Source organism: Rhinatrema bivittatum, chromosome 2, assembly GCF_901001135.1.
Source record: "Rhinatrema bivittatum chromosome 2, aRhiBiv1.1, whole genome shotgun sequence".
NCBI classification, from domain to species: Eukaryota; Metazoa; Chordata; class Amphibia; order Gymnophiona; family Rhinatrematidae; genus Rhinatrema; species Rhinatrema bivittatum.
This window is the reverse complement of record NC_042616.1, coordinates 339685407-339708527: the sequence shown is the minus strand read 5'-3', so window position 1 is coordinate 339708527 and position 23121 is coordinate 339685407.

Sequence of the window (23121 nt, the reverse complement as noted above, 5' to 3'; positions counted from 1 at the left end):
TCCCTCTGTGAGGGGGGGGATTCTTTGAGGGGGGGGTACTGTTGCGATCCCCCCTGCTGCTGCGCTGCAGGAGGTCTCTTACCTTCCTCTGGAGGCCGCTCTGAAGCCAGGGCCTCGCCTGCGCATCATCCAGGACTTGCTCCAGGGCCTGAGAGGCCTAGCTGCTCCTGAGGCATGCCTGTGGCTTGCAAGCCTCAGCGTTTGGACTTCCTGTTGGGCGACGCCCTTCCCTAGGGGCTGGCCCGCAGCTCTCTACCCTAGTTATAGGACCAGCGGTGGGCGGTCCTGGCAAGCTCCTCCCAGGGAGTTGCCTTCTACCTCCAGTATTTAAGGACTTTCTGTTCACTGTGTCTTTGCCTTGGATCTGAGTGTTACAGTCGCCTGTAACCTAGCCGATCCAGGTCCTCCATGTTTGATGGCACCTTGTCCTGTCTCTGCTTGCTGTTCCTGATGTCCAGTGTCTCTGCCTTGATGTCTGTCTCTGACCCTGCCTAGATGTTTGTTCCTGTGCCTGCCAGCCGTAAGGGCTTCGGATGTGAGTTTCCCAGCATCGGAGTCCTGTTCGCCTGGGTCTTCCCCGCGCCCTCCTTCTCAGCGTGGTCCGTGACCAGCCTTCCTGGGCTGTGTAGGGCGCGTCTGGGACAGGGTGGTCCGCGACTCAGTCCCACGGGTGGGCTGAGTAGGGCGCCCTGATGGACAGTGCAATGTTCCCGTCCAGCCTTGTCTACAGTGTCTGCTTCAGCCCGTACCCTGATGTCTTCCTCTGCCAGCCGAGGGGGCTTCGGATGTGAGTATCCCAGCATCGGAGTTCCTACTCGCCTGGATCCTTCTAGTGTCTCGCTTCAGCCCTTGTCCTGATGTCTCCGTCTGCTTCAGCCTGCTTCTGCCCTGTCTGATGTTGTCTGTTTAAGGACTCTGTCTGCCCTCGCCTCTGTCCGGCCTGCTGCCCATTGCCGTTCCCTGCGGCGGGTCCGAAAGGGCCGGGAACAGTCGGAGGACCGTTCACTAGTCAACTTCCCCGTGTTGGCTACCATGGGCATGCAGGTCCGGCTGAGGGCCGGACTCCCTGTTTCTGTTCCTGCCTGCCTGGCTCACCATGCCTGCTCAGCTCACCTCCCACGGTGTGGCCTTGGGCTCCTCCTGGGGTCCTGCCGTGGCCCAAGGGCTCACCACCCGCCCGAGACGACCGCGCCCGCGCGCGCTCGTAACATTTCATTTGAATCAATGGATGAAAATATTGCCTTCTCTGCATCATCTCTAGTAAGGAAAGAAGAGCTTGCTGCTATTTTGGGGCACTCCTGTTTTTCTATCTACGGCCCCTGCTCTCTGTAGGCCTTCGGTTGCAGCCATTGACTTTCACATCTTCCTTGCCTCCAGTTTCAGCCCCATTTCCAGTCCCAACCCTTGCCTCCTATTCCTGCCCTTGTCTCCTGTGCCAGTCCCCAGCTCCTGTCTTGTTCTGCTGTTTCTGTCTTGCCTTGCCTTCTCTCTCAGCATCTCTTGGATTGGTCTTGTTGGACTGTCTCTGGCCTTGACTTCATCTATTCACTGCCTGCCCAGACCTCCTGCTTGAACTCTGAGTTTGTCTATTCCCTGCCTGCCCAGACATCCTGCTAAGATACTGAGTTCATCTGAACGCTGTCTGTCCAGACCTCTGCCAGCCATGTACTAGTCCCGGGAAGCCTTGCTAGCTACCAAAATCTGCAGGCTCAATCCATAGTAACATAGTAACATAGTAATGATGGCAGAAAAAGACCAAAATGGTCCATCCAGTCTGCCCAGCAAGCTTCCCAAGGTAGTAACTGCCGCTCCGTGCAGGTTACCCCCATGTTTCTCTTAAGGGTAGTAACTGCCGCTCCGTGCAGGTTACCCCCATGTTTCTCTTAAGGGTAGTAACTGCCGCTCCGTGCAGGTTACCCCCATGTTTCTCTTAAGGGTAGTAACTGCCGCTCCGTGCAGGTTACCCCCATGTTTCTCTTAAGGGTAGTAAATGCAGCTCCGTGCCGGTTTAGCTTTTTTATTTATTCCCATCCTCTAGCCTTTTAGGGATCCACAGTGTTTGTCCCATGCCCCTTTGAAATCCTTCACAGTTTTAGTCTTCACCACTTCCTCCGGAAGGGCATTCCAGGCATCCACCACCCTCTCAGTGAAGAAATATTTCCTGACATTGGTTCTAACTCTTCCTCCCTGGAGTTTCAAATCGTGACCCCTAGTTCTAATAATTGTTTCCAATGAAAAAGGTTTGTTGACAACCATGAATCATTAAAACATTTCAAGTATCTGAAGGTCTGTATCATATCATCCCTGCTCCTCCTCTCCTCCAGGGAATACATATTCAGGTTCTTCAACCTCTCCTCATAAGTCATTCGATGGAGACCAATGACCTGTACAAGGGGATTTTCTTACTAGAAAAGGGAAGTGATATTGCCCTTGTACAGGTCCTTGGTGAGGCCTCACCTGGAGTACTGTGCTCAGTTCTGGATACCGTATCTCAAAGGAGACAGACAGGATGGAGGCGGTTCAGAGGAGACCCTGTGCGGCTTTGCCTAAGAGTCTGGCCCTACTCCTGTTAGAGGAATTCCCATCCAGCTGATTCCCCACTCCATACTAGCCCCTAAATTCAGGTCACTAAAATGTGGGCAGTGTCAAAAGTGGAGCCCAAACAGAGAGAGAAAGTTATGTGCTCAGTGTTAATATCCAGTGCTAGGTGCTTAAGTACCTACATTTAGGTGAGAGAATAACAGACCTAAAATGTGGTTCCTTGGGTCCGATATTCAGTGCTGGTGGGTAACTTAGCTGGATATGATTTATCCAGCTAAGTTACAAGGGATATTCAGTGACATGGCTATGGCTATGCTGATGAATATCCACAGTGAAGGCACTACTTAGGTGGATAAGTTAAATCTGGCTAAGTTAGATCAACTCTGTGGATGATATAACTTATCCGATTAAATTAACTGGATAAGAATGAATATCACTACTTATTAAAGTTAACTGGATACATAGCTAGACAAATCTGCCTACTGCCTACCCACAAATTGGCCGGCTAAAAGATAGTTGGATAAGTGACTTATCCAGATATCCGGCACTAAACACACTTTCAATATCGGGCCCCTCATTTTTAGGAGCCTAAGTTAAACCAATTTTCAGCTAAAAATTAAGCTGCCTAATTTAAGATGAAATTTGGCTGAACTTTAGGCACCTCCTTTAATAACAGTCTGCCAGGCATCTAATCATAAATGGAGACATTTTCAGATCCCATAGGGAGCTTGCAGGTCCACAGATATTTTGTACCTGTACAAAGGAAGATTCTTCATGTGTATTTTGCCTTTCCTGCCCTAACCCACCCCTGACCCTTCCCCTTTCTCCCACAGTAAAACGCATGTGCACTGTCGAGATGGCAAACTCCCAAGTATATTGTCCTCTCTGTATATTTAGTGAAATCAGATTAAATAGAAGATTTAAACTTAGCAATGTATTGTGTTTTCTGTAAACCTATGGTCAGTAACCTGTGGTACATGGGTCCACAAGTGACATGTGAGATAAATTTTAGTAGCACGACAGCGGTAGCATGGCACTGAATTGCAAAGAGTAGGAGGCAGGTGCCGCAGATGCTGACGCTATTGCCCACCACTGTGTCCAGGTCTGGATTTGACCTATCCTAAGTTGCTGTGATGGCAGCCCTGTGAGACTAATGAGGCAGAAGCAAGTAGCGGGGAGTTAATTAGAAAGAGCTTCACTGATCGCTGCTGACAGGGGAAGACTTAGGTCAGAGCACTGGAAGGAGGCTGTGAGATCGAAGCTGACTGAGGAGTATGTGCCACAGGCGGGAAGGTTGGCTGCCGAAGGAACTGGTATGAGGTTCAGCGACAGTGTTCGCGGGACTCGCGTTAAGGAGGATCAGACAGTCAGAAGAGGGGAATGAGTGGACTGAAAAGGCAGCATAATGGCAGTTGCAGTGCTGCTATTTGCAAAGTGACAAGTTCCATGGATGAATGGAGAGAGGAGGACAGTTTTCAGTAAAAGAAATTGTGGGAGACTGGACTGTCAAGGGGAGGGGAAGGGTGGAATGTGAAGCTACTGAGGGTTGAAAGGATCTGTGAGTGAGTGTGAAGCTAATCGGATAGGCGTGGGGGTCAGGGGTAAACATGAGGTGGATTGGGGTAGGGGATTTGGAGGCTGAACATGAGATTGGTGGGGATGGGGTGGCGCTCCAAGGGGTAAGCATGAAGCTGATAGGGATGGGGGGTCTGAGGTTCAGTGTGTGCAGGTGGAGATCTTGGGGGATCAGCGTGAGGCTGCTGATGGTGGGGGTGAGGGTCTGGGGGCTTGTGGCTTGAGGCGCTCAAGGACCAGCCTTGTCGACTCCTGATTTAAATCTTGGCACACCACTTTAAAAAGGTTGCCTTCCCCTGCTGTAAACAAATGTTAGCCATATTTCTTTTGAATTACAGAATTAATTTATCACTTCACATGCTGCAGTTCATGAGCAGTCAAGGGTAGGAAAACCTTGTGGAAGAAAAATGTGCCATTTCTCCATATGTATTTTGCTGAAGTAGATATTTATTAGGGTAGCCTCATTCTGCAGCCTCTATGCTGATGCTGAATAGGATTTGTGAGACAGGCTAATTCATGATTTTCTGCAACCCACTGCTTCTATACTGGAAAATAGTATACAGAGTAAGCAGTCCTTTCTGAAACTGTATCCCCCCCCAAAAAACAAACATTGAATTTGAAGAGGTTAATTTTCAGGTTTCAGCTCATTAAATTGGAAGATATGCATGTAAGTGGCATGCATGCATTCAAATAGCTGTAACCCCCTCTTCACCGGGGGCTGTTTTCCCAGCTCCAGAGGGCTGCTGAGAGCACTCAGCCAGGGTGGGGAAATAAACTGTGGTTCCATGGATTGGGACACTTGAAAAGACAAACTAGGTCAAGGGTAGCTTGAAAAACACAATGCCCACACTAAAATTGTGCTCCAGAAGAACAGTTTACTTCAAAAATAACTAGCTCAGCAACATAAACAAAATATCAGAGCTCTCAGTCCAGTACAGCAGAAGATGCCCGGGCAAGCAGACGCGATCCCGTGAGAGAAAGCTGAGACAGACGCCTTGATAAGTATTAATAAACAAACCGCGGGTCGCCTCAGAAAACAGGGAGATAAGGGGTTTTTTAAGAAAATAGCTTAAGTAACAGAAAAATCAAAAGAAAAATGGTTTCATTAAAACTTGGATAATAAAGAATAATAGACGGGGCGAAAGAAAAGGACACCCAACAATTGGTAGTCCTTCAATAGAGCCACCGTACATGAGCAACACCACAGCACAAGTGTCCCTTGTATTGGTGTAAGTTGGAGAATTATTATTGAAGGGAAGAGGTTGGTTGATGTACAGTGAGTACTGATGCAATTAATAGCAGTAGCTATTCCCTAAGAATAATTGATTAATAGCCATTAATGGACTTCTCCTCCAAGAACTTATCCAAACCTTTTTTGAACCCAGCTACACTAACTGCACTAACCACATCCTCTGGCAACAAATTCCAGAGCTTTATTGTGTTTGAGTGAAAAAGAATTTTCTCCGATTAGTCTTAAATGTGCTACATGCTAACTTCATGGAATGCCCCCTAGTCCTTCTATTATTCGAAAGTGTAAATAACTGAGTCACATCTACTCGTTCAAGACCTCTCATGATCTTAAAGATCTCTATCATATCCCCCCTCAGCCGTCTCTTCAAGCTGAACAGCCCTAACCTCTTCAGCCTTTCCTCATAGGGGAGCTGTTCCATGCCCTTTATCATTTTGGTTGCCCTTCTCTGTACCTTCTCCATCGCAACTATATCTTTTTTGAGATGCGGCGACCAGAATTGTACACAGTATTCAAGGTGCCGTCTCACCATGGAGCGATAGAGGCATTATGACATTTTGGGGTAGATTTTAAAACCCCTGCGCGCGTAAATCCGGGAGGATTTACGCGCGCAGGGCACTTGCGCACCAGCGTGCCTATTTTGCATAGGCCGCCGGCGCGCGCAAAGCCCCGGGACACGCGTAAGTCCCAGGGCTTCCTAAAAGGGGCGGGAGGGGTGTGTCCAGGGGCAGGGGGCGGTCTGGGGCGGGTCCGGGGGCTTGGCGACTGTTCGGGGGTGGGCCGGGAGGGCGGTCCCGAGTTCCCCGGCACTGCGCCCTGTGCCGGGGGATGCCGGGGCGGTGCGCGCAAGTTACGCCTGCTTCAAGCAGGCGTAACTTGCCCAACAAAGGTAGGGGGGGATTTAGGTAGGGCTGGGGGGTGGGGTAGATAGGGGAAGGGAGGGGAAGGTTGGGGGATGCGGAAGGAAAGTTCCCTCCGAGGCCGCTCCGATTTCGGAGCGGCCTCGGAGGGAACGGAGGCAGGCTGCACGGCTCGGCGCGCGCAGGCTACCGATTTTGCGCAGCCTTGCGCGCGCCAACCCCGGATTTTATAAGATACGCGCGGCTATGCGCATATCTTATAAAATCTGGTGTACTTTTGTTCGCGCCGGTGGCGCGAACAAAAGTACGCGCGCACGTATTTTTTGAAGATCTACCTCTTTCCGTTCTATTAACATTCTATTTGCATTTTTGACTGCTGCAGCACACTGAGCTGACAATTTTAAAGTATTATCCACTATGATGCCTAGATCTTTTTCCTGGGTGGTAGCTCCTAATATGGAACTAACCGTGTAACTACAGCAAGGGTTATTTTTCCCTTTATGCAATACCTTGCACTTGTCCACATTAAATTTCATCTGCCATTTGGATGCCCAATCTTCCAGTCTTGCAAGGTCCTCCTGTATTGTATCACAGTCTGCTTGTGATTTAACTACTCTGAATAATTTTGTATCATCCACAAATTTGATAACCTCACTCATCAAATTCCTTTCCAGATCATTTATATATATATTGAAAAGCACCGGTCCAAGTACAGATCCCTGAGGCACTCCACTGTTTACCCTTTTCCACTGAGAAAATTGACCATTTAATCCTACTCTCTGTTTCCTGTCTTTTAACCAGTTTATAATCCACGAAAGGACATCGCCTCCTATCCCATGACTTTTTAGTTTTCGTAGAAGCCTCTCATGAGGGACTTTGTCAAACGCCTTCTGAAAATCCAAATACACTATATCTACCGGTTCACCTTTATCCACATGTTTATTAACCCCTTCAAAAAAATGAAGCAGATTTGTTAGGCAAGACTTCCCTTGGGTAAATCCATGTTGACTGTGTCCCATTAAATCATGTCTTTCTATATGCTCTATGATTTTGATCTTGAGAATAGTTTCCACTATTTTTCCCAGCACTGAAGTCAGGCTCACTGGTCTATAGTTACCCGGATCGCCCCTGGAGCCTTTTTTAAATATTGGGGTTACATTGCCCACCCTCCAGTCTTCAGGTAAAATGGATGATTTTAATGATAGGTTACAAATTTTAACTAATAGATCAGAAATTTAATTTTTCAGTTCCTTCAGAACCCTAGGATGCCTACCATCCAGTCCAGGTGATTTGCTACTCTTTAGTTTGTCAATCTGGCCTACTACATCTTCCAGGTTCACAGTGATTTCGTTCAGTTTGTCTGACTCATCACCCCTGAAAACCATCTCTGGAACTGGTATCTCCCCAACATCCTCATTAGTAAACACGGAGGCAAAGAATTCATTTAGTCTTTCTGCAATGGTCTCATCTTCCCTAAGAGCCCCTTTAACCCCTCTGTCATTTAATGGTCCAACCGACTCCCTCACAGGTTTCTTGCTTTGGATATATTTAAAAAAAATTTTATTATGAGTTTTTGCCTCTATGGCCAACTTCATTTCAAATTCTCTCTTCATCTGTCTTATCTCCCAAAGTAAATTATCTGAAAAGCAGATCTTCTTCTCTTTGACCTCCCAGGTCCTCTGCAATTCCAGAAACAAACACAAAGTCTCTTTTAAATCTTAGGTTTTCACAACCATTCAGGATTAGCTCCAGGACAACCCATCTCCTGTCGTTAGGCAGATGCAGCTTCACCAGCCCTGCACTGAAGAGCCATCCAAGTGCAACACTCTTCTTCTGGTCCCACAGGCCTCCACCACAGTTCCTCTTTATTCTCTGCAATCTCCGACTTCTTAAATATCTCTCCACATCAGACTCCCTTCACATTAGACTCCCTGGAGGGCTTGTGAAAGCACCCCAATCTCCTCTCAGCTTATTCACTCTTTATTTGTTCCTCTTTGTGCTTTGTGGGAGGCATAATTTATACTCCCCAATATTATATACTCCGTTAGAGGATGAACCATATGTTACACAAATTAATAACCTTCATATCCCTTCTCCTGTTGAACTTCCTTTTCCAACTAGACCCTCCTTGTTAAAGCATAGCACAACCTTCCAGAACATCTCTGAACTCCCAGTGACCTCCAAACTGGCGTATGATTTGTAGTGTGATGTATGTCTTGAGATATCAATTTGTATCTGTCTGTTTTTAAGAAATTATCTTGTTTTATCTTTGACTTATGTATGTGTAAGTTGTGCATCATCCAGTGGCCTTGGCTTTAGGTGATTGATAAATCTCAATAAAGTTAAGCAGTGGTTTCCAACCTGTGGTCCGCAGACCCTTAGAGGTCTGCCAGACCATAACAGGGGGTGCGCAGGCGGTGTGCAGAGATAGAAGAAAGCCCATGATGCAAAAGAAGAGGCCAACAGGCTGCCGGCACACCCACTCGGCCAGCAGCTGAAGATGGAAGGAAGCCCGATAGGCTGCCGGTGCACTCATCCCACTGTTGAATGAAGATGATAGGGAGCCCAATAGGAGGACCGACATACTGTGGATGAAGACTGATAAATGCCACTGGGCTGCCACCAATGCATTCCAACCAGCTGGAAGCATGAGAGAGGAGACGGCCATGGGACATGAGAGTAAGGGTGTGAAAGCCTGTGTGAATGAGAGAAAAGGAGTGCTTGTGTCTGTGACAGCCTGTGTGTATGTGAGAGCAAGTATGTATGAAGAGGACCGGAAGGCTCATCTGCATACTGCTCCCAGCATCCCCCGGGAGAGGATTCCAGAGGTCACAGCAAGCGATCCAGGGTTTGAACTCTACAGCCACAGCTTCCCGAGACCCCACGTCCTTTGCAGTAGAAGAGGACTGGAAGGCTCATCTGCATACTGCTCTCAGGATCCCCAATTTGGATGCATGTTTTTGAGACGCTATTACCCCTTACAGTAATAGTGCCTAGAAAATGCGCCGCCAACCCCCCCGCCCCCCGAAAGCTAATATTGCTCCTCACATGCAAATGCATGTTGATGAGCCTATTAGTCAGTCACCCGGGATACTGAAATTAATGCCTGTCTAAGAGCAGTCTTTAAGTTTGAAACAATCGGGAAAAGTGTACAGAAAAGCAGAAAAAACTGCTTTTCTGTACACCCTCCGACTTAATATCATATATCATAGCGATATTAAGTCGGAGGAGCCTAAAATTAAAAAAATTAAAAAAAAAAAAATCTAACCCACCAGTGAGTGGGTTAGAAAAACGGACGCTCAATTTTACCGGCATCTGTTTTCCTAACCCATGGCTTTTTACTGGGTTCGAAAACCGATGCCGGTAAAATAGAGTGTCGGTTGTCAGACCCGCTGACAGCCAGCTCTACTGCTAATTAAGAAGGTGCTAGGGATGTGCTATTGTCCCTAGCGCCTCCTTATTAGCGCAATACCTAATTTGAATAGAGTACCATACTCCCAGGAGACTTATGGAGCTAGAATGTAGTCACATACAGCAATGAATATCGTTGGTTTTATTTCATTTAGAAGGATAGCTTTTTGACCTTGTGATATTTTATAAACTATGCAGCTCCCACCACACTGTTTATAAAATACAGGCAAAACTTTTTTAGCACATGCTTACATGTCTAAGTGCTTACTTATGCACACTGTTGAAAATTTTCCTCTCAATGGTAAATGATGAAAGAAAATCAGCTTTGCCCATCATGTCTGCCCAGTTGTAATTCTTCCACTTTGGATAGATAAGTATATAAATAAATTCCCATTCTCAACCAAACAGCAGTTCTCCACCTCTATTCCTTTTACCTAAACTTTCATCCCCTTTCCTAGCACTGCCCTCCATATCACTTGCAAGTATGCCCAGAATCTATTAAAGTGCTGACCTCCACCTCTTCTACAAGACCATTTTAGGCTTCCATGATCCGTTGTTCTTGGACCCGAGTGACCAGACTAGGGATGGCCTGCAAGGCAGGAGACTTTGCCAAGCCCATGGCCTTGGCAACCTGTTGCGCTGGAGGTGGACCCTTGACCTTTGCCGGGAAATGCAACGTAACTTCACTATGTAGTTGTCAAAAAATATACTAGGAAAGAAGAATATTAATTCTGAGAACCGTTTTTTAGGATCTCGGGGATGAGGAGGCCGGCGGCCATATGGGACACGACCCGGCAACAAATTGTGGTCCGAAGAAACTTCATACAACATACGAATGCAGGCCCTCGAGGAGCGAGTTCCCGGTTTCCCAGATAGGTACCTGAAAGAGAGAAGAAGGGCTCCCGAGGAGCGAGGACCCAGGTTAGCGATGAATTACCCCGAAGAGCAGAGAGAGAGCTTCCAGCGGCTGCTGGGAAGCAGCAGAGCAGCTTAGACCGAAGCATTCCAATCCTTGCTAACTCAGATTGTTAGCAAATGAAGGGCAGGCTAAATACCAGGATGTGTTGACATCACTCGGAGGGATGCCCCCGAGGTTCCTGCCATGACGTGAATAAAGATGTGGGTGGCGTGTGCCGCACACCCTAGGAGGCCCTTAGGAGAAACATGGCGAACGCATCACCGTTGCCAATTCAGGTATGCTGAGGAGAGCGACATGAAGACGCGGTGGCAGCCAGCCTCCCAAGGCTTGAGGAGAGAGAAAGAAGAAAGGTGAGGCACAGAGGTCTAAGTCGTATGAGATCGATGGATGCAACACTCTGGAATTTGTTGCCAGAGGATGTGGTTAGTGCAGTTAGTGTAGCTGGGTTCAAAAAATGTTTGAATAAGTTCTTGGAGGAGAAGTCCATTAACTGCTATTAATAAAGTTGACTTAAGGAATGGCCTTTGCTATTACTGGCATTAGTAGCATGGGATCTTCTTGGTGTTTGTTTGGGTACTTGCCAGGTTCTTTTGGCCTGGTTTGGCCTCAGTTGGAAACAGGATGCTGGGCTTGATGGACCCTTGGTCTGACTCAGCATGGCAATTCCTTATATTCTTAAACCAACCGCGATCTTTAGTACTAAACTTATCTCAATACACATTGAATAATATTCAACTTCAAGTTCTCGATAAAGGACTGACCTTTATACCTACTCCTAAAGCCAACCTATTTGATTTAGAAGTGGCTTTTTTTAAGTTTGTAAGCAAATTATATTTAAAGCACTTTTTCAAAGACCGCCCGGACACAATGGATATTTCCTTTTTTAAAAACAATTCGACCTGGTGCCCTATGGGAATTCCAGACCCAGTGATTAACACTTTTCATCAAGTAGTTCTTCGTCAATTATGCACAGTATTTACCAAACATTGTTTTTCAAATTTTACTAAAGAAGAGATGACAGCTATTAAAGAGCTTCGTGAAAATCATGACATAATAATCAAACCTGCTGATAAAGGGGGCAAAACCCATGGTCATGGATCATTCATTATATACCAATGAAGTAGAATGACAATTGCAAGACACGCGGTTCTATCTTCCCCTTAAACAGGATCCCACGGCAGAACTCTTAGTAGAAATCGAAAAGATTAGGCTTTCTTACCACTAAAGAGGTCACTTTTTTGACACGTAAGCATTCCCTGGTACCATTGTTCTACATACTACCCAAGATACATAAGGACATTAAGAAACCAGCGGGTAGACCTATTGTGTCCAGTTGAGGGTCGCTGCTAGAGCTTTTGTCAAAATTTGGGGACCATTTCTTGGCCCCTTTTGTCACAAATTTATCATCTTATGTGAAGGACTCACAACAGATCATCACTTATCTTGAAAATTTCCAGTGTAACACACATCATTTACAATTAGTGACTTTAGATGTTGAATCTTTATACACTTGTATCCCTCAAGACGAAGCAATTGACATCACTATGGAATATTTTGTTGCGTTCCCGTCCTCATCGGGTTCCCTCTGATTTTTTACGCTCCCTTCTAACATTTGCATTGACCAAGAACTATTTTGCTTTTGAGCACCGTTTTTTTCAGCAAATCTGTGGAACAGCAATGGGAGCCACAATGGCCCCTGATCTGGCAAATCTTTACATGGGTCATTTTGAAAAAAATTGGATAGAGTGTAATCATCCATTTTCACAACACATTGTATTGTGGAAACACTACATTGATGACATCCTGATCCTTTGGCAAGGGTCAAAGGAAGAATTTGATTCTTTTCTGATCTGGTTAAATGCTCAAAATACTTACCTATGTTTTACAGTCAATTTTCAAGGACATCAAATTACTTTTTTGGATATTCTAATTACAAAGTCTATTGGAAGTTTTACCACCATTACACAGAAAGGCAGTATCCAGCAATACATTACTCCATTTTACAAGTGCACATCCACGTCATCTCAAAGAAAACCTTCTGATGAGCCAATTTTTTAGAATTCATAGGCTATGCACGTCAAAGAGTGAGTGCCAACACCAATCGAGAGATTTAACAGCACACTTCTTGGCCCGAGGATATCCTGCTTGCTGTATTATAAGTGCCCACTTACGAGCTAAAAATACTCACTGTGATTGGCTATTTTTGCCCCGGTCAATTGAAAATGAAGATGTTCCTACATATATTATTCCTTTCTCTCCTATGGCTCAAACCATGAAAAATTTGGTTTTTCAAAACTGGCATATTCTTCAAATTTATGATGAGTTTCACAAGACACCATGGTGTACTTACACACTAGGATCAAAATTGAAGGACCAACTTGTCCATTCTGACTCTACAATGACACCTGTGCCCACCATTGGAGACTCACATTCAGCTTGTGGCACATGCTCAGTGTGCCTCGTTATGATGAATACTCCCTCAATTTATTTTACATCCATCCAGGAGACAGTGTATTTGAAATCTCATACTACTTGCTTGACATCAGGGGTGATTTATGTTATTAAATGCCCATGTGACAAATTCTATGTGGGCAAAACAAAGTGGTCTCTGAAGACACGACTTATAGAGCACCACTCTTGTCTAGTGCATAACTGCCCCTCTGGTAACACATTGTCAAGATTTTTCACATGTCTTTGATGAGCTACAGGTAAGTGTATTGGAACAGATATGTCCTTGTTGGCATGGGGGGGGGGGGGGGATTTAAATGTCCAACTGTGATGATCTGAGCAAAGATGGATACATTATTTAAATACAGTACACCCGAATGGACTCAGTGTGAGTCTGGATCTACAAGTTTTTCTATAAACAAGTATGTCTGTGTTAGGAGCCACGGGATGATGTCAGATACATCATCGGATCCTATTGGTTACGTTAACTTGCGCTGTAAGATTTAAACTGACACCTACCGGCAAAATGGTCTCTGTTCCTTTTTTGAAAAATAAGCGGGAGACACACCGTCCCATTTAAGGATTCTACAACATCGTGCCATAAAAAAAAAGCTAAGTACTTCAAAGTTATTCATTTGTTTTTGATTTATTTTTGAAAGTTGGAACATGTAAGGAGCTAAAACGAATATGCAATTGTAAAATGATATACTTAGGCTCCTGATGAAGCGGGTAACGCAAAACTTCAGCCGTCGTCGAGCTAAATTAGATGACTGCCCTGGATATTCAGTTCTTTAAATTGTCCCTCTACTGTGACATGAGATATTCAATGCCTTAAGATTTTTTTCAAAGACTGTGGGGAGATATGATTTACACCATCTAACGCCGCAAATGACTGAATAGACCGGGTGGTCTCTAACTAAATTGCAGAGACGCGCTGACAGGCTTGCTGATGCGGCACTAATACTAATAATAATTCTTACATTTTGATAAATTATTTAAGAAGTAAAAACCAAAAAGAAATAAGAAAAAGGAATAAAAAGTGATACACGACCCATATATTTTTTTGGCAACTACATAATGAAGTTACGTTGCATTTCCCTTTTCTTGTGTTTGTTTGTTCAGTGTGGGATTTGTTCAGCTCTTTTTCTGATTTTGATTTGTAAACCAAACATGTAAACATATTTGACCCCCATTTCTAAATGAAGCAATAAACCTTGAACAAGCAGGCCATCGTAAAAGTCACTTTAAAAGGAACACACTACAAAAGTTTAATTGTTAATTGGTAGCTATGCTTACATTTCAAAACTAGTAATTAGAAACACAAAACTAAATTATGTATTTCCTTTATTTACATGAACTTGATATCGTGCATTTACATGCTATGAATTCAAAGTGGGTTACAATCCAATAAATTAATATATATTCCAATACACTAATTAAACAATAATAAACTAAATAGAATTATAAATTTAAAGGAAACTTCTAATAGCTTACTTGGCAAGCATGTAATCAATATTGTTCAAGGAGAGCATATGGCTATAAATTAAAAATAATAATTATAATAATTATAAATAAATAAATAAATAGATCATGACAAGGTTTGGTTATTGGTCACCATAGATGTAATTTTTCTTGTCATGTAGGTAAGGATTATTATTTCTATGAAAGATCAGAGCTGGTTTTCAGTTTTGAACAACATTTAACACTTGTATTAAATGGTTCAGACACAAATCCCATATTAGAAGTGACAGGTCCATCGTCACTCTAGAAACTAAAACATTTTCAAATTACTAAGGGATTTTTAGCCAAGGATCAACAGTTTATATGTTTGGGAGTTATAAAGCAATACAGTTTATGATTTAACTTGTTGAACCATAAAAAACCAAGGTATCTTGGAAACCACCTTGCTGAAACTGACAAAAGGCTTGAACTGATAAAAGCCGGTAGAGGAAATTCCAAGAATTTCTTTGTCCAGAGTAGATCAAACATACTGCACAGTTTATCAATGAAGATTTTTTTTTTCTTGGTCTGAGCCAGCATGGCAATTTCTTAAGTTCTTATGTTCTTATGTTAATTTTTAAACATTATAGTTGAATCACAGAAACATAAGAGAAATAACAGCTACTTTACAGGATCATAGACTGGCTCTGTTTTTGCTATTATTAATACTAGGAGGCCTAGGCCATACACTCCAGAACACTTGTGGGTGTCAGTGTTCTGCAAAGATTACTGATTGTACCTGTTGTGCTGGGAGGTGGACCCTTGGCCTAGTGCAGGATTGGTAGGCTCCCTGGTTGGACCCAGAGAGCGCCTGCCACCAGGAGGCGGAGCACAGGAGGAGACAGAGACTAGCTGGAGCTTCACCACTAGCAACCCGAAGTTCCCTTGGGTTGAGCCCTTGGTTACCCAGGCTGCCTGGTCTTAGATGGGCCTCGCAGGTCTCCTTGAGAGGAAGTTCAAGGGTGTGCCCACCACGATCAAGGGCACATGGTTGATGTTCAGGCTATGAGTCCAGGATGCCAGAGAAGGCAAAAACAGAGTCTTGAAATGTATGGCAAGGATCAAGCCCAGAGTAGTAATCGGAGTCCCAGGTAGAGGTCAGGTCAGGCGGTGATCAGGGTAGTCAGAGTTCCAGGCAATGGTCAGGTCAGGTGGCGATCAGGGTAGTCAGAGTTCCAGGCAGAGGTCGAAAGCCAGGCACAAGTTCGTAAAGATCAGCAGACGAGTCGGGGAAGCAACTAAGCCCAAGGAAGGGAGAAGTTGCTAAGGCGACATCTGAGTGTCAGGAGCCGCCTTATATAGTTCTCTAGTGGTGATGTCATCGGAAGGGGCCAGCAGTCCCAACGCGCCGTGGGCCCTTTAAAAAGGGGGGAGTGGAGCGCGAGTGCGGCTAGGGAGTTGCAGAGAGTAAGTCTGCGGTGGCATCTCCACGGCGAAGCAAGGGCCTGCAGTACAGAGGAAGGCCAAAGATGTGCTGACAAGTGCCGAAACACCTCCCCTACCCTGCTCCGGAGCAGGGCTAACTCCAGAATGGAGCAGGAGGGCAGGTATGAGGGGCTGGTCGTGAACCCCTATCTTATCCACGTCATGGCGGGAACCTTGGGGGCGGCCCCACCGCATGACGTCACTGCCTACGTATATATAATGTTATTGGGCCAGCATACTATCGAGTTAGCAAGGATTCCTGTCCTGCTCAATTCCGCCATTCTGGGACTTCGCTTCGCTGTTCCTGCGCTCCTGTCTGAGTGATCTAGGTACCTGCTCATGTCTGAGTGATCTAGGTACCTCGCCACACTCAGGGCTATCTGCTCCTTGGAGAGCCATCTCTACTTGCCTCACTTCTCTAACCCAGTGAGTCTCTTCCTATTTCCACAGACGACCCTTCAGTACCTCGGGTACCTCCTGTACCTCGGGTACCTCGGGTCTCCACAGTGCCTACCACTACAGCTGGCTACTCTGTTCAGAGTGAATACTGGATCTGCTCTACAACTTCCTCCTTGTTTTCTGTGTGGATTCTCGGGTTACCCCACTCTGCGGACTACTACCGGATCCACACCGTCTTGGGCAAACATCTACCACCAGCCTCCGGTCTATTCCGCTCTGCAGACTACTACCAGAGACAGCCTGCACAAGTCTCTATGAGAAAAGGTATTCCCCGGGTTACCCCACACTGTGGACCACTACCGGGACAACCTACACAAGCTTCATCTAGAGGAAGTATTCCCCGTCTTACCCCGCGCTGCGGGCTACTACCGGAAATACCAACTTACAGGTTATCTACTCTGGATTGGGTCTATTAACCCGCTCCTCGGGTTATCTTGCCGTATAATAAACTACTGCCTCTGATGTCCATCACTGCTGAGACCCCGCCTGTCCTGGTGAGTCCCCATAGGGCTCCTCCCTGTGGGTAGAGTCAGCTCTTGCCACGGCCCAAGAGCCCACTAATTAGTTCTAAACACACAGAACATAACAGATTGCTAATTCCATGGATCCTGCTCAGCTCTCAGCCTTACAGGCCATTCCTGGCCTGGCCCAATGGATTACGGAACAACAGAGGTCTCTCGATACCTTGGCTACCACCTTCAACTAGCTGAGTTCCAGACTAATTCCACAACTTCTGACGTGAATGCATCACCCCTGGTGGTTACCGGGCATACTACAGTTCCTTTGCCAGCCCCCACTCGGTTCTCAGGAGATTCCCTGTTGTGTAGGGGCTTTCTAAATCAGTGCTGCGTGCACTTCTTCTTACAACCGGTGTATTTCCCTACTGCCGCTACCAAGACTATGTATATTTTGTCCTTGTTGGATGGAAAAGCCCTGGCCTGGGCTTCACATCTTTGAGAACACAATGATCCAGTCCTTAATGACTTGCTTCGGTTCCTGGCTCTCTTCAAGTCAGTATCTGATGACCCCGCTCGCCAGTCCATTGCCGGTTCTGCACTCCTGAACCTCCAATAAGGAACCAAGTCACTCCCAGACTACATGATTGAATTCAAGACACTGTCTTCTGAACTCCTATGGGATTCAGGTTGCTTAAGAGCTATTTTTCTATGAGGCCTCAATCCCGTATAAAAGATGAACTTGCTGCATGGGAATTGCCTGATACTTTAATTTCACTTATGGACCTTGCTGGGCATATTGATCATCATATACGCGAACGCTCTGTTGAGGTGAAACCTCTTAAGAAGCACATATCCGGAGGAACTCGCTTTTGGCCCCTACCATCAGCTCCGGTCCAGTCTTTACCTAATCCTGAAGAGGAAGACAAACCTATGCAACTTGGCCGTAGCCACTTGACCGCCAAAGAGAGGCACTATTGCAAAAAGATGGGCCTCTGTATGTACTGTGGGAAGACCGGCCATGCAGTCCAAACCTGTCCAGGAAACACGCAGACCTAGGATCCGCTGGAGGACTCTTCCTAGATCTGACTGCTCCATCTCCTCCACCTACTCTCTCCCTGTTTCCATCATCTCTGGGCCTCTCGAATTTGCCACTCAAGCTCTAGTCTCTGGTGCAGGTGGGAATTTTATTCTGAAGAGATTGGTAGAGTACCTACAACTTCCCACTGAGCTAGTACCCACACCACTGCTCCTCTCTTCCATCCATGGTGAGACACTGCCAGGAGAGGTTTCACTCACCACACAACCTATTTGCCTACACATGGGATCCCTGCATACCGAGACCATCACGTTCCTGGCTATTCATCCTATAGGGCTTGGCATACCATGGTTACAAGACCACTCTCCCCAGTTCAACTGGTCTTCTATAGAGTTATCACAATGTGGGTCTAACTGCCATGACAGATGCTTAAAAAAAAATAACTCCACTACCATGTATGGCTACCGCTACAGCTCTTCCTGGTCCACCACCACAGTACGCAGCCTTTCAAGATGTGTTTTCTAAACAAGCAGTAGATGTACTTCCACCACATAGACCTTTTGACTGTGCAATCAACTTAAAACCTGATTCAGAGCCACCCAGAGGAAGAGTTTATCCACTCTCCTTGTCATAGACTGAATCCATGTCGGCTTACATTCAAGAAAATCTGCAGAAAGGTTTCATTAGACCCTCTAAGTCCCTGGCAGGAGCCGGATTCTTTTTTGTCGGCAAGAAGGATGGATCTCTTCGTCCTTGCATTGACTATAGAGATCTGAATGAAATCACCATCAAAGATTGGTATCCCTTACCGTTAATTTCTGAGTTGTTTGATTGGCTTAAAATCTTGTCCGTATCTGTCAAGGGGACGAGTGGAAAACGGCCTTTAATACTCGCGATGGCCACGTCAAGTATTTGGTGATGCCATTTGGCCTGTGCAATACCCCGTCCGTATTTCAAAATATGGTGAATGACATCTTACGAGATCTGCTATACCAATGTGTGGTCATATACTTAGGCGATATCCTTATCTTCTCCCGTGATGTGCAAACCCACCAAGCTGATATCATCACCATCTTACAGAGACTATGGGATAATCGTCTATACACCTAGCTTGAAAAGTGTGTCTTTCATCAAGAGTCTGTTCCTTTCCTTATATCCAGTAAGGGTTTTCAAATGGACCCCCAGAAGATAAGAGCATACAAGACTGGCCTCAACCTACCGGTATTAAAGCTCTACACCGCTTCCTTGGCTTTACTAATTATTATCGCACTTTCATCAAAGGCTACTCCACCTTGACAGCGCCACTTACTGCCATGACTAAAAAAGGGGCTAACCCTTCACACTGGTCTCCAGAAGCCATCTCCGCATTTCATGTGCTCAAGGAAGCCTTCCTCAAGAAACCCTGCTTACGCCATCCCGATCCTCATCGGCCATTCATCGTGGAGGTTGACGCCTCTGATGTCAGCGTGGGGGCCGTGCTTAGTCAGCACAGTGATACAAATTTATTTATTTATTATTTATATACCGACATTATATACCGCTTTTTTATACCGACATTAAAATACACATCATATCGGTTTACATTGTAACAAAAAGGTAGAAAATACAATAAACAGGGACTGGGGAGGAGGGATAACAAAAAACAATAGAAAGACAGCTCTGAAGGGGAGCTTGAGAGAAAGGAACTACACACAGTGCGGGCAACTAAGGTTGGTGGCAAAAAACTATATACAGTGGTAGGGAACTGCGCGAAAAGATACGGAGGGGGGTGGAGGGAGAGAGGGAGGGGGAGAGGTATAATTGCTCTAGGGGAACCTGGTGGAAATGCCAGGAACATTAACCATGTTCTACACCCCTGCTCATTCTTCTCTAGATGCTTTTCACCTGCAGAGAAAAAGTACAGCATCAGTGATAAAGAATTGCTTGCTATCAAACTTGCATTCGAGGAGAGGCACTCCTGGCTAGAAGGTGCACAACACCAGATAACCGTGTTCACCGATCACAAGAACCTGGAATATCTATGCCATGCACAAAGACTTAATCACCGCCAAGTTCGATGGTCACTATTCTTCAATCAGTTTGATTTCCTGCTAAAATATCATCCTGCTGACAAGAATGTCCGGGCAGATGCTCTTTCACGCTCTTTTACACCTAAAGATGTTCCAGACGCACCACGTCACATCATTAACCTTGAGAAGATAGTTCTGGCTACTACCCATTCAGTTCCCACTGGCACTTCCTCAAACACTAAGGAGGAAGCTGTTGAATTGGGTGCACAACTCATGGTTAGCGGGTCATCCAGGACAGGCCCATACTCTTGCTACACTGCAGTGATACTATTGGTGGCCATCTATGAAAAAGGACATTCAAGCATACGTGGAATTCTGTGCTACCTGCACTAGGCAAAAACCTCCTGCTGGTCACCCTTGGGGTATTCTCCAGCTGTTACCTATTCCATACGAACCATGGACACACATTGCGACCGACTTCATCGTTGACTTACCACCATCTAATGGGAACAATACTATATGGGTCATTGTGAACCACTTCTCAAAAATGTCGCACTTCGTGGCTCTACCCAGACTACCATCTGACCCAGAACTTGCAAAACTGTTTGTATGGCATTTTTTTCCGCCTGCATGGCATGCCTAAACACATCATGCCAGACAGAGGTGTTCAGTTCACCGCCAAGTTCTAGAGAGCACTGTGTTGCAAATTCGACATCTTATTAGACCTGACTTCAGCATATCACCCCCAATCTAATGGTCAAATGGAGAGAGTGAACAGAAGCCTCAAACAGTTCATCCGTGTCTATGTCAACTCTATGCAGAATGATTGGGTGGAGTTACTACCTTGGGCTGAGTTTGCCTTGAATTCGCATCCGGCGTCTGCTACTGGATCTACTCCATTTCAGATTGTTTATGGTCTTCAGCCACTTCCACCACTTCCTATATCATTGTCGGGTATGTCACCAGCAGCTCAAGCTACTGTGGATGAGATCCATCAGCTCTGGTCTCAAGCCAAGGATATTTTACATAAAGCAGGACAACGGGCCAAAAAGTGTTATGATGCTCATCATCAAGCAGCTCTCCAGTTTAAGCCAGGAATCAAGGTATGGCTCAGTACCAAATACATTTGGCTCAAGCAGCCTTCTGTAAGATTTGCTCCATGATACATTGCACCCTTCACTGTCCTTCACCAACTGGGATCCTTAACTTACAGCTTGAAGTTGCCTCCCTTGATGAAAATACACAACGCTTTCCACGTTTCACTCTTGAAACCACTCATGCTCTTGGAGTTCTTTTGCAAGACACCTGATCCTCAACCTCTTGATGCTGAAGAAGATATTGCATACAAAGTGGATGACATCTTAGATGTACGTAAAAGAGGAAAGCAGTGGGAACATCTCATTTCTTGGGAGGGATATGGACCAGAGAACAGCTGGTAAACTGCTATCAACATACTTGACAAAGACATGATACATCGGTTCCATCTCACTCATCCTAGAAAGCCGAAACCCCCTGGGAGGGGCCCTAAGAAGGGGAGTACTGTTGTGCCCATTGGTCGTAGACGGCTGCGACCTTTGCTGCTCACCTCTTTTTGCCCTGCAGCTCCAAGTCTAGGGAGTATGGCCGCCTTGGCTTCTGCACGCCGCACTCCATGGCATTCCCGGGACAGTGCTGGTGCTTCCGGCAACCATCTTACTTCTGGGGTGACTTAGGGCACGCGCACGTGTGCCTGCCCCCATTTTAACCATGTCATGGCAGGAACCTCGGGGGCGGCCCCACCGCATGACAACACTGGCTACGTATATATAATCTCAACAGGCCAGCATACCATCGAGTTAGCAAGGATTCCTGTCCTGCTCAATTCCACTATTCTGTGACTTCGCTTCGCTGTTCCTGTGCTCCTGTCTGAGTGATCTAGGTACCCGCTGCTCGGGGGCCTTGCTGCACTCAGGGCTATCCGCTCTTCAGAGAGCCATCTCTACTTGCCTCACTTCTCTAACCCAGTGAGTCTCTTCCTATTTCCACAGATGACCCTTCAGTGCTCCTGTACCTCGGGTCTCCATTATGCCTACCTCTACAGCTGGCTACTCTGTTCAGAGTGAGTACTGGATCTACTCTACAACTTCCTCCTTCTTCTCTGTGTGGATTCTCGGGTTACCCCGCTCTGCGGACCACTACCGGATCCACACTGTCTTAGGCAAACGTCTACCACCAACCTCCAGCCTACACCGCTCTGCGGACCACCAGCACAAGTCTCTACGAGAGAAGGTATTCCCCCGGGTTACCCCGCACTGTGGACCACTACCGGGACAACCTACACAAGATTCATCTAGAGGAAGTATTCACCGGCTTACCACGCACTGCGGGCCACTACTGGAGAGACCAGCTTACAGGTCATCTACTCTGGACTGAGACTATTAACCCGCTCCTCAGGTTATCTTGCTGTTTAATAAACTACTGCCTCTAGTGTCCATCACTGCTGAGATCCCGCCTGTCGTGGTGAGTCCCCACAGAGCTCCTTCCTGTGGGTGGAGTCAGCTGTTGCCACGGTTCAAGGGCCCACTAATTAGTTATAAACACACAGAATGTAGCAGTTAGTTGAACCAGAGGGATGAAAGCTTTTTGTTATCTTTATGGGAACAATAGTATTAACCTGTTTCCTCATAGGATTTGCATATTGATTTACAGTGGCCTTTATTGTTGCGTCCACAGGGCCTTGGCAAGTTGTTACGCTGGGAGATCTTGGCCACCTGTAGCACTGGGACAAGTAGAGTGTGCCCTTGGGCCTCGGCGAACTGGGAGAGTAGCTCCAATGAAGTGCCAAGGCAGGTGAGATGGAAACTCATCTGGGCGGAGACCGGATGCCCAGGCCCCTGCCAACCTGTGCAGCCTCAGGGAGGCCAACCATGCAAGGTTGGTCTCTGAGTAGTCCTCCGACCACTCCAAGCCCTTTTGGACCTGCTGCTGGGTAACGGCAGAGGCAGCAGGCCGGACAAGAGGCAGAGGTGGACAAGGACATCTGGCAACCATGGACACTGGAGATAGAGGTGCGGGAGGAGACAAAGACTCAGGAGCAGATGAAGATGAGGTACTGACGAAGATGAAGATGAGATAAAACCCAGAGAGAAAGTATCTGGGCAAGGCTCAAAGCGGCACCACCTTGGACTGAGCTTTGGGAACCCGGCATGATCGATGCACCTGACAGTTCATTTGAAGGAAGGCGGAACTTCT